Here is an 8,300-nt window from a genome sequence, read left to right as displayed (position 1 = left end):
TCGTTTTTGAACAGGCACAATCTCTGAGCATGGTATCCAGTGTATTTCTTTCTACACGCTGCGTTATTTTTGGGGGAACAGTATTGCAATTTGATCTGCTTGATAGCAATGGCCACTCTCAAGGAGTTTTACTGGGTTGCATCAGTTCCTGGGATAGGATAGGTCAATACCAAGTAAAGCACTTAGTAACTTAAACTAAAAAATGAAAAAAATGCATGAATTTATTTTACTACTGAAACCACCATATTTCAGATCATGAAAATATTTCCCGATATAGGTTTATGAGAGCTTCTTTCAAGCATTTTCTTCCTCATTGCAGCTCACATGATGCCTATATATTAGCAAAGCAAGCACACATTTCTCATGTCATAAAGCGCTGTTGGGAGGGGGGGTGCAGAAAGCATCAATGGAAATTTCAAGAGATTAGGGAAGGGCTTTCGATTGGCATTAGAGCGAATGACTTGGCATTGTCAACATGGGTGGTGCTATTTTAAACGGAGAATGTTCTGCACAGGTTATTACCATTGTAAACCAAACATCCGCCAAGTCAAAATGCAATACGATTTCTTTCTGGGAAGTGAAACCGCAAAAAGGTACACATGGCAAATGTCTTTTATTCAAATAGCCATGAAAAAAAAAGCTTATATTTACATAGTACACATCTGTTAGCCCACCTGGCCCTCCTGACAACCATGTGAAGTGACTAAAGCAAATTTGATCATTGACTCATGTTATAGATGAAGAAATGAAGACTTGGAGATAGAAAGGCATTTACCAGAAGCATAAAGCAAGTAAGAGGCCAACTAAGACAGAACTCAAAGTCTTAACCCTGGTTCTCCAGAGTCAAAATATGTATATGGTGATTAGGCAATTGCTAATTTGCAGGACTCAAAATACACACACCTGGTGTATAATACAAGGTCCCTGGGTTGTGCAAATGTTTTGCAGTCCACTACTTAACCTGAAGGTTGGCTGTTTGAACCCACCCTGCAGTACGATGGAAGAAAGGCCTGGCGATTTGCTTCCATAAAGGTCATAGCCAAGAAAACCCTATGGAGTAGTTCTACTTTCTACTCTGTAATACATGGGATCTCCATGGGTTGGAATCGACTCAACGGCAACAGGTTTGGGTTTGGTTTGATATATAACACAGAGCACGTCAATAATATACCCCTGAAGTTGAATATTTTATTAATAAGCCCCCAAATGTTATAGTTCCATAGGACTGTTGTGTTTTGCTTTTAAATAAGGTATTAACTCTTCCTGTAAATATCACTTTTTTGATGGTATCTCAGAAAACTTAATGTGTAGGATTTTAGGGAAAAGGAGACAGTCATAGAACATGGGAATTTAAATGTGTACATCAGAGATTTCTAGCCCATAGGTTGACTTTTGGAGGTGCAAGGATCTCTGAAATTAAATGCAAAACTTTGTGTCTATGTGTCTTTTCCTGGGGAGATCATTTCGTTTCATCAGACTTTTAAAAAGTGATCTGATTCTTAAAGAACCATTGTTCTGATAGACACAAATACCATTCGCCGCCCCCCGCCCCCCGCCGTTATACTAGCCCACAAAGATTTCTCCATCTCCTGTGCCCTCTGCCTGCCACACTGATCTGGCAATCACTGAGCATAGCTTTGCTTTGTTACTTAACTGTTATACATCTTGTTGCTTTGTTAGCTGCCATTGAATTGGCCTCCGATTCAGGACGATCCCATGTACAAAGGAATGAAACGTTGCCTGTGCTGCTTCCAGGCAGATCAGACCATTGTGATCCATAGGGTTTTCACTGGCTGATTTTCAGAAGTAGCTTACCAGGCCTTTCTTCCTGGTCCTTCTTAGTCTGGAAGCTCTGCTAATACCTGTTGAGCATCACAGCAACACAGAAGCCTCCACTGACAGACAGCTGGTGGTTGCACATGACGTGCATTGGCCAGGAATCGAACCTGGGTCTCCCACACGGAAGGCGAGAATTCTACCACTGAACCACCCGTGCCTCTACAACTGTTATACATAACAGGCCCTTTATCACAATCGTCTGATGTTTCAGAGCACTCAGAACCCTTCTGTGCATGTGGTAGATGCTCAAAAATGTTTCATGGACTAATGAATGTTGACACTCAACCCTCGGATAACTGGCTTAAGAACACACTTAGGCTCGTAGGATAGAGCTCTTTTGCAGCCATGCCTAACTAAGGCACTTAGTTGGCAAATCTATTCTGAACTCAAAAACACCCAGAACTCTCATTTTCTCACCAAGAAGTTACAGGTGTGACTACGTTAAAACAGGATAATGTTTTAAATGGTCCAATCAGTATATAGCTACCTAGGTGAGTGGTATCCCATTCAATGTAATCCCCTCAGCTAGTTATGTGTTTATTTCAAAGATGACTCTATTGGTTCTAAGTACGTTCTGTAAGACTTCCTCATTAGGACTGTCTTGGGGTGAGGGGTCTCCAATGGCACACCAGCATTATGGTATGTGCTCTGTGGAACACTCAGAGTCTTACTGTTTCAAAATATTAAGCCTACCCTCAAAGACAAAAAATCTGCTATAAAGGTATGTACACAAAAGACAGTGTTCCTCCCTGAATGTAGGTCCTCAAAAGAACCTCCAGCTTGGGTGGGGTACTAGGGCGTCATCGCAATAGGCAAATAACCTCTGAAGGTTTTGTCAAAAGGCAATGCGTCATTGGAGGCCTAAGTCCTGATATATAATAGATTATCTATAAATAATCTACTGTTTGCACTCACGGGATCAACTCATGCCCCAGTTTGGGTCGTGTGTCTCTTGTTCGTAGAGATTACAGCCTTGGAAGCCCTACGGGGCAGTTCTACTTTGTCCTATAGAGTACCTATGTGTCGGAATAGACTCGATACCAATGGGAATCTTTATGGAAGCAGATCGCCAGGTCTTTCTTCCACAGTGCAACTGGTCAGTTTGAATTACCAGCCTTTAGGTTAGCAGTTGAGCACAAACCATTTGGGCCACGCAGGGACCTATCCTCTGTCCTTTAAGCTCCAGGTAATATGGTTCTACATCCTTCAGAAAGTCCACCATCCCAGCCAAAGAGTTCTTGGGTGATTATGTTCTCTGCATCTAAGCTCTGAATTAGTTCAGCTAATGGAAATGACGAAATTTCCCTGTACTGTCCCTATGTCAAGCTGGTCTATGACTGGGCCCCTTTCTGTGATTTTCATCTGAATTCTCGCACAAGCTGTGGGTGTGTGGCACTGACTTTACCCGAGGACCGGGGAGGCGAAAGGGATAACAGTGCAGAAAACAGAAGCAATCCAGAACAGCATATCAGATGTCTCTGTTGTCCGTCAACTTGAGTCCCAAACATCCAGGTCTTCTCAGCCCTCTTCTCCACCTCGTTCTTCTCAACCTCTTTCCCACCTGTGATCCGATTCCTCTCTTCATTGTCCACAAAGTCAGCTCTCTGCAGCCCATTCCCCAAACTCGCCTCCAAACCCCCTTTTGCAAATTCAAAGATGTTCCTTCCCTCATAGCAATATAGAAATTTTCTTTCCCAGGGAAATTTTCGGCCCCCTGTTAAGGGTAAAGAAGCTGCGGTTAGCGCTGGTTCTCAGCAATCTTCTCCCACACCAATTTCACTGGATTTCTGCACGAACGGGAGATGGCATACAAGCTGGCGTACCGCTTCCGGCAGCTTGGCACAGTTAGTGGAGCCCTTTGAAATCTTATCTGGCTGGTAATGAAGACAGTTCACAGCGTAGGGAACACGGTGTCTGTGCAGAGGTGGGAGACCTGAGGGACAGTGGCACGTAGCCTCTCAGCCTTGTCCTCCCTGGAGGGTGCTGGGCCCTGACATACACGAGGCGGCTTTCTTTCCAGAATGGAAACAGGAGCTGGAGCTAATGTCCGGGAAGGGGCTGATTTCTGCGTCATAAGCTATTTGTGAGCGTCTGACTCCTCTGCCAGGGCGTGGGTGTCCACTCTGGAGGCTCACTTTGCTTCTTTGCACATTAAAAAATTCTCCTAGGAGGCTCTTGTTTTCCAAAACTGTGTCCTTTCCCGTTTTTTATACTAAAAGCTGCCAGCTGTTGGTGAATTTATTGGCATATTATGTGAGCCATTGTTACTCTGTGGGTGACTTACGGTGACGTTGTCTGATGGATGGCTTCTCCTGATTGGTAATGTAGGCAGACACTTCCAGCTTCCCCAACTGGGCTCATCACCTCCTCTATCAGGCAAGAAACTCAGTGATCCTGGAGTCTCTTTAAACTCAGAAATACCAGGATCCTAAAATTTCTTGGTGGAGAGAGTTTTGATGTTTCTCCAGTGCCTGTAGGGGAAGGCAGGTAACGGGGAAAACAAAAGCGGTGGGTAGACGGTGAGTGACAGGCCCTGAGTAAAGCCATTCAATGCGAAGTAGAGTGTTCTTCCTCCCCATCAGCCCAGACCAAGCCATGGCAACCACCTTGACCCCTGCTGGAATCTCCTAAACTGTCTCCCCCTTTTTGCCCTCGCCTCCTGCAATCTATTCCCAACAGAATGATCTTTTTAACATTGCGTGTCACACCCCTCCCCCAAACCATCAAAGTTGTCCCATCACTTCAAAGAAGACCCTGAGTCCCACCATGGCACTTGGAGCCTGCATCACTTGGGCCTTGCTCCTCACCTACTCCTGTTCTGCCTTTGCCACCTCCAGCCATGTGATCTTCTTGCCTTTTCTCAGATCCATCAACCTTGTTCCTGCCTCAGGACTTCTGCCTGGGCTATTCCCACACTTCCCCAGGCTGTCTGCTTGAGGCTTCTCTTGGGAGACCTTCATTCAACCCCTTTATCTTAAACAGCACATTCTATCATTCTCTCCACCACCTGTCTGTCAGCGTGTTGTACTGCGGAGGCTTACATGTTGCTCTGATGCTGGAAGCTATGCCCCTGGTATTTCAAATACCAGCAAGGTCACCTGTGGTGAATACGTTTCAGGGGCATTTCCAGACAAAAACAGACCAGGAAGAAAGGCCTGGTGACCTACTTCCAAAAATTAGCCAATAAAAACCTTATGGATCATGACAGACTACTTCCCAGCTCACTTGCTTTAGACATGTCATCAGGAGGAATCAATCACTGGAGGAGAACCTCATGTTTGGTGAAGGAGAGGATGAGCAAGGGCGAGGGAGACCCTTGGTGAGATGGATTGGCACAGTAGCTACAACAACGGACTCGAACATGCTATCAATTGTGAGGATGATGCAGAACCAGGCAGTGTTTTGTTCTGTTGTACAAAAAATCATCATGAATCAGAGCCAACTGGACGGCAGCCATCTATATCTATCTGTCTATCCATCCAACCATCCATCCATCCGTCCGTCCGTCTGTCCGTCTGTCCGTCCATCCGTCCATCCATCTGTCCGTCCATCCGTCCATCTATAACCATTCAAGAAGCCCTGGTGGTACAGTGGTTAAACACTTGGCTACTACGGAAAGGCTGGTGGTTTGAACCCACCAGTGGCCCCTAGGAAGAAATATGAGGTGATCTGGTTCTGCAAAGATTACAGCATAGAAAACCCAATGAGGCCGTTCTACTCTGTCTTATAGGGCCACTATGAGTTGGAATAAACTTGACAGCAGTGGGTTTGGTTTTTCTATCATTCTTTACCCCTTTAGCCTATTTTGTTTATCTTCACAGCTCTTATTATTCCCTGACATAGTGAATGTCTGGTCTGCCGCTGACTCTGGCGAGAATCAATGCCATGGAGGATGGGGCTTTGGCCTGTCTTGTTCTCCATTATTCCCAGAACCCAGGACAGTGCCTGGCACATAGGAGGGGTTGGACAAATGAATGCAGAAAGACAGAGTTTGTGTGTGGAAGGGGAGGGAGGGTAACTGAATGAACTGGTACATACATCCTTCCTCAATGTTGTTAAAATTTCAAGAACAAATTGTGTTTCCCGCCAACTGATGTTCAATCTGGGATATGCCAACTATGAAACTGTCCCGTAACATTTGGGTCCTATAACATTTGGGTCCTATAACCTCCAGCATTTATAAGCCCTTCTCAGAAAACCACAGGGCTACTCATCTAGGGTCAGGTCAAAAGGCAAATCTGCTTTCAGCTTTCAAGAACTAATCTTCCGTAAATCTCACAGGTAGAAGCGTGAACTTATGAATACATAAATAAATATGGAGGATTTAAAACGTACACCCTGCCCTGAACCAACCAGCAGGCAATAAATGCCTCTGAATTAGAGACTACAGTGTTTGCTAAATGTTTAGACCTGAAAGTTAGCATCCTCCAATGTTTCCTGGCTGACGGGCCAATCCCATATCCAAACACAATAAATCCAAAGAGTGTACTAACCTTAGCTTGTTGAGTGGTGAACATGTTAGCCTGTCTTCTTTCCCCACGATTAACCAGACCTCTCTGTATAATCAGTGAACTTAAACCAGTCACCTGTGTTGTTTAATCAACATAGGGTTTTCTTAAGGTTAATAAGTGTAGGACAATCAACCATCTTGATTGTTTGAAGTAAAGAAGATTGTCAAATGCTAGCTTTATAAAAGGAGACCAAACAAAGAGCATGGGGAAGAGCTGCCTCCTCAAAGTAGAGTCGACCTTAATGACCTGGATGGAGTAAAGCTTTCAGGACCTTCATTTGCTGATGTGGCACAACTCAAAATGAGAAGAAATAGCTGCAAACATCCATTAATAATCAGAACTTGGAATGTATGAAGTATGAATCTATGAAAATTGGAAATCATCAAAAATGAAATGGAATGCATAAACATGAATATCCTAGGCATTAGTGAGCTGAAATGGACTGGTATTGGCCATTTTGAATCAGACAATCATATAGTCTACTATGCTGGGAATGACACCTCGAAGGGGAATGATGTTGCATTCATCGTCAAAAAGAACGTTTCAAGATCTATCCTGAAGTACAACTCTGTCAGTGATAGGATAATATCCATACACCTACAAGGAAGACCAGTTAATATGACTATTATTCAAATTTACGCATCAACCACTAGAGCCAAAGATGAAGAAATAGAAGATTTTTATCAGCTGCTACAGTCTGAAATTGATCGAACGTGCAATCAAGATGCATTGATAATTACTAGCGATTGGAATGTGAAAGTTGGAAACAAAGAAGGATCAGTAGTTGGAAAATATGTCCTTGGTGATAGAAACAATGCCAGAGATTGAATGATAGAATTTTGCAAGACCAACAACTTCTTCATTGCAAATACCTTCTTTCACCAACATAAATGGCAACTATGCACATGGACCTCACCAGATGGAACACACAGAAATCAAATTGACTGCATCTGTGAAAAGAGACGATGGAAAAGCTCAATATCATCGGTCAGAACAAGGGGCTGACTGTGGAACAGACCATCAATTGCTCATATGCAAGTTCAAGCTGAAACTGAAGAAAATCACAGAAAGTCCATGAGAGCCAAAATATGACCTTAAGTATATCCCACCTGAATTTAGAGACCACCTGAAGAATTGATTTGACGCATTGAACACTAGCGACCGAAGACCAGACGAGTTGTGGGATGACATCAAGGACATCATCCATGAAGAAAGCAAGAGGTCACTGGAAAGACAGGAAAGAAAGAAAAGACCAAGATGGATGTCAGAGGAGACTTTGCAACTTGCTCTTGAGCGTCGAGCAGCTAAAGCAAACGGAAGAATTGAGGAAGTAAAAGAACTGAACAGAAGATTTCAAAGGGCGTCTCAAGAAGACAAAGTAAAGTATTATAATGACATGTGCAAAAAGCTGGAGATGGAAAACCAAAAGGGAAGAACACGCTCGGCGTTTCTCAAGCTGAAAGAATTGAATAAAAAATTCAAGCCTCGAGTTGCGATAGTGAAGGATTCCATGGGGAAAATATTGAACGACACAGGAAGCATCAAAAGAAGATGGAAGGAATACACAGAGTCATTATACCAAAAAGAATTAGTCGATATTCAACCATTTCAAGAGGTGGCATATGATCAGGAACTGATGGTACTGAAGCAAGAAGTCCAAGCTGCTCTGAAGGCATTGGCAAAAAACAAAGGTACCGGAATTGATGGAATATCAATTGAGGTGTTTCAACAAACAAATGAATCGCTGAAGGTGCTCACTCGTCTATGCCAAGAAATATGGAAGACAGCTTCCTGGCCAACTGGCTGGAAGAGATCCATATTTATGCCTATTCCCAAGAAAGGTGATCCAACCGAATGTGGAAATTATAGAACAATATCATTAATATCACACACAAGCAAAATTTTGCTGGAGATCATTCAAAAACGGCTGCAGCAATATATCAATAGGGA

General features: G+C 43.5%; 1 non-coding gene across 1 annotated transcript; it reads right to left on the bottom strand.

Annotated features, from left to right (window-relative positions):
* Window positions 1-1,925: 1,925 nt before the first annotated feature.
* Window positions 1,926-1,996, bottom strand: TRNAG-UCC (transfer RNA glycine (anticodon UCC)). Its single transcript has one exon. It is a non-coding gene; the product is annotated as a tRNA-Gly (tRNA).
* Between the last annotated feature and the right edge of the window lie 6,304 nt (window positions 1,997-8,300).

The sequence above is a fragment of the Loxodonta africana genome, chromosome 9, assembly GCF_030014295.1.
Source record: "Loxodonta africana isolate mLoxAfr1 chromosome 9, mLoxAfr1.hap2, whole genome shotgun sequence".
Classification (NCBI taxonomy): Eukaryota; Metazoa; Chordata; class Mammalia; order Proboscidea; family Elephantidae; genus Loxodonta; species Loxodonta africana.
Note: the sequence above shows the minus strand (reverse complement) of the source record. Positions and strands in the feature narration are given on the sequence as shown.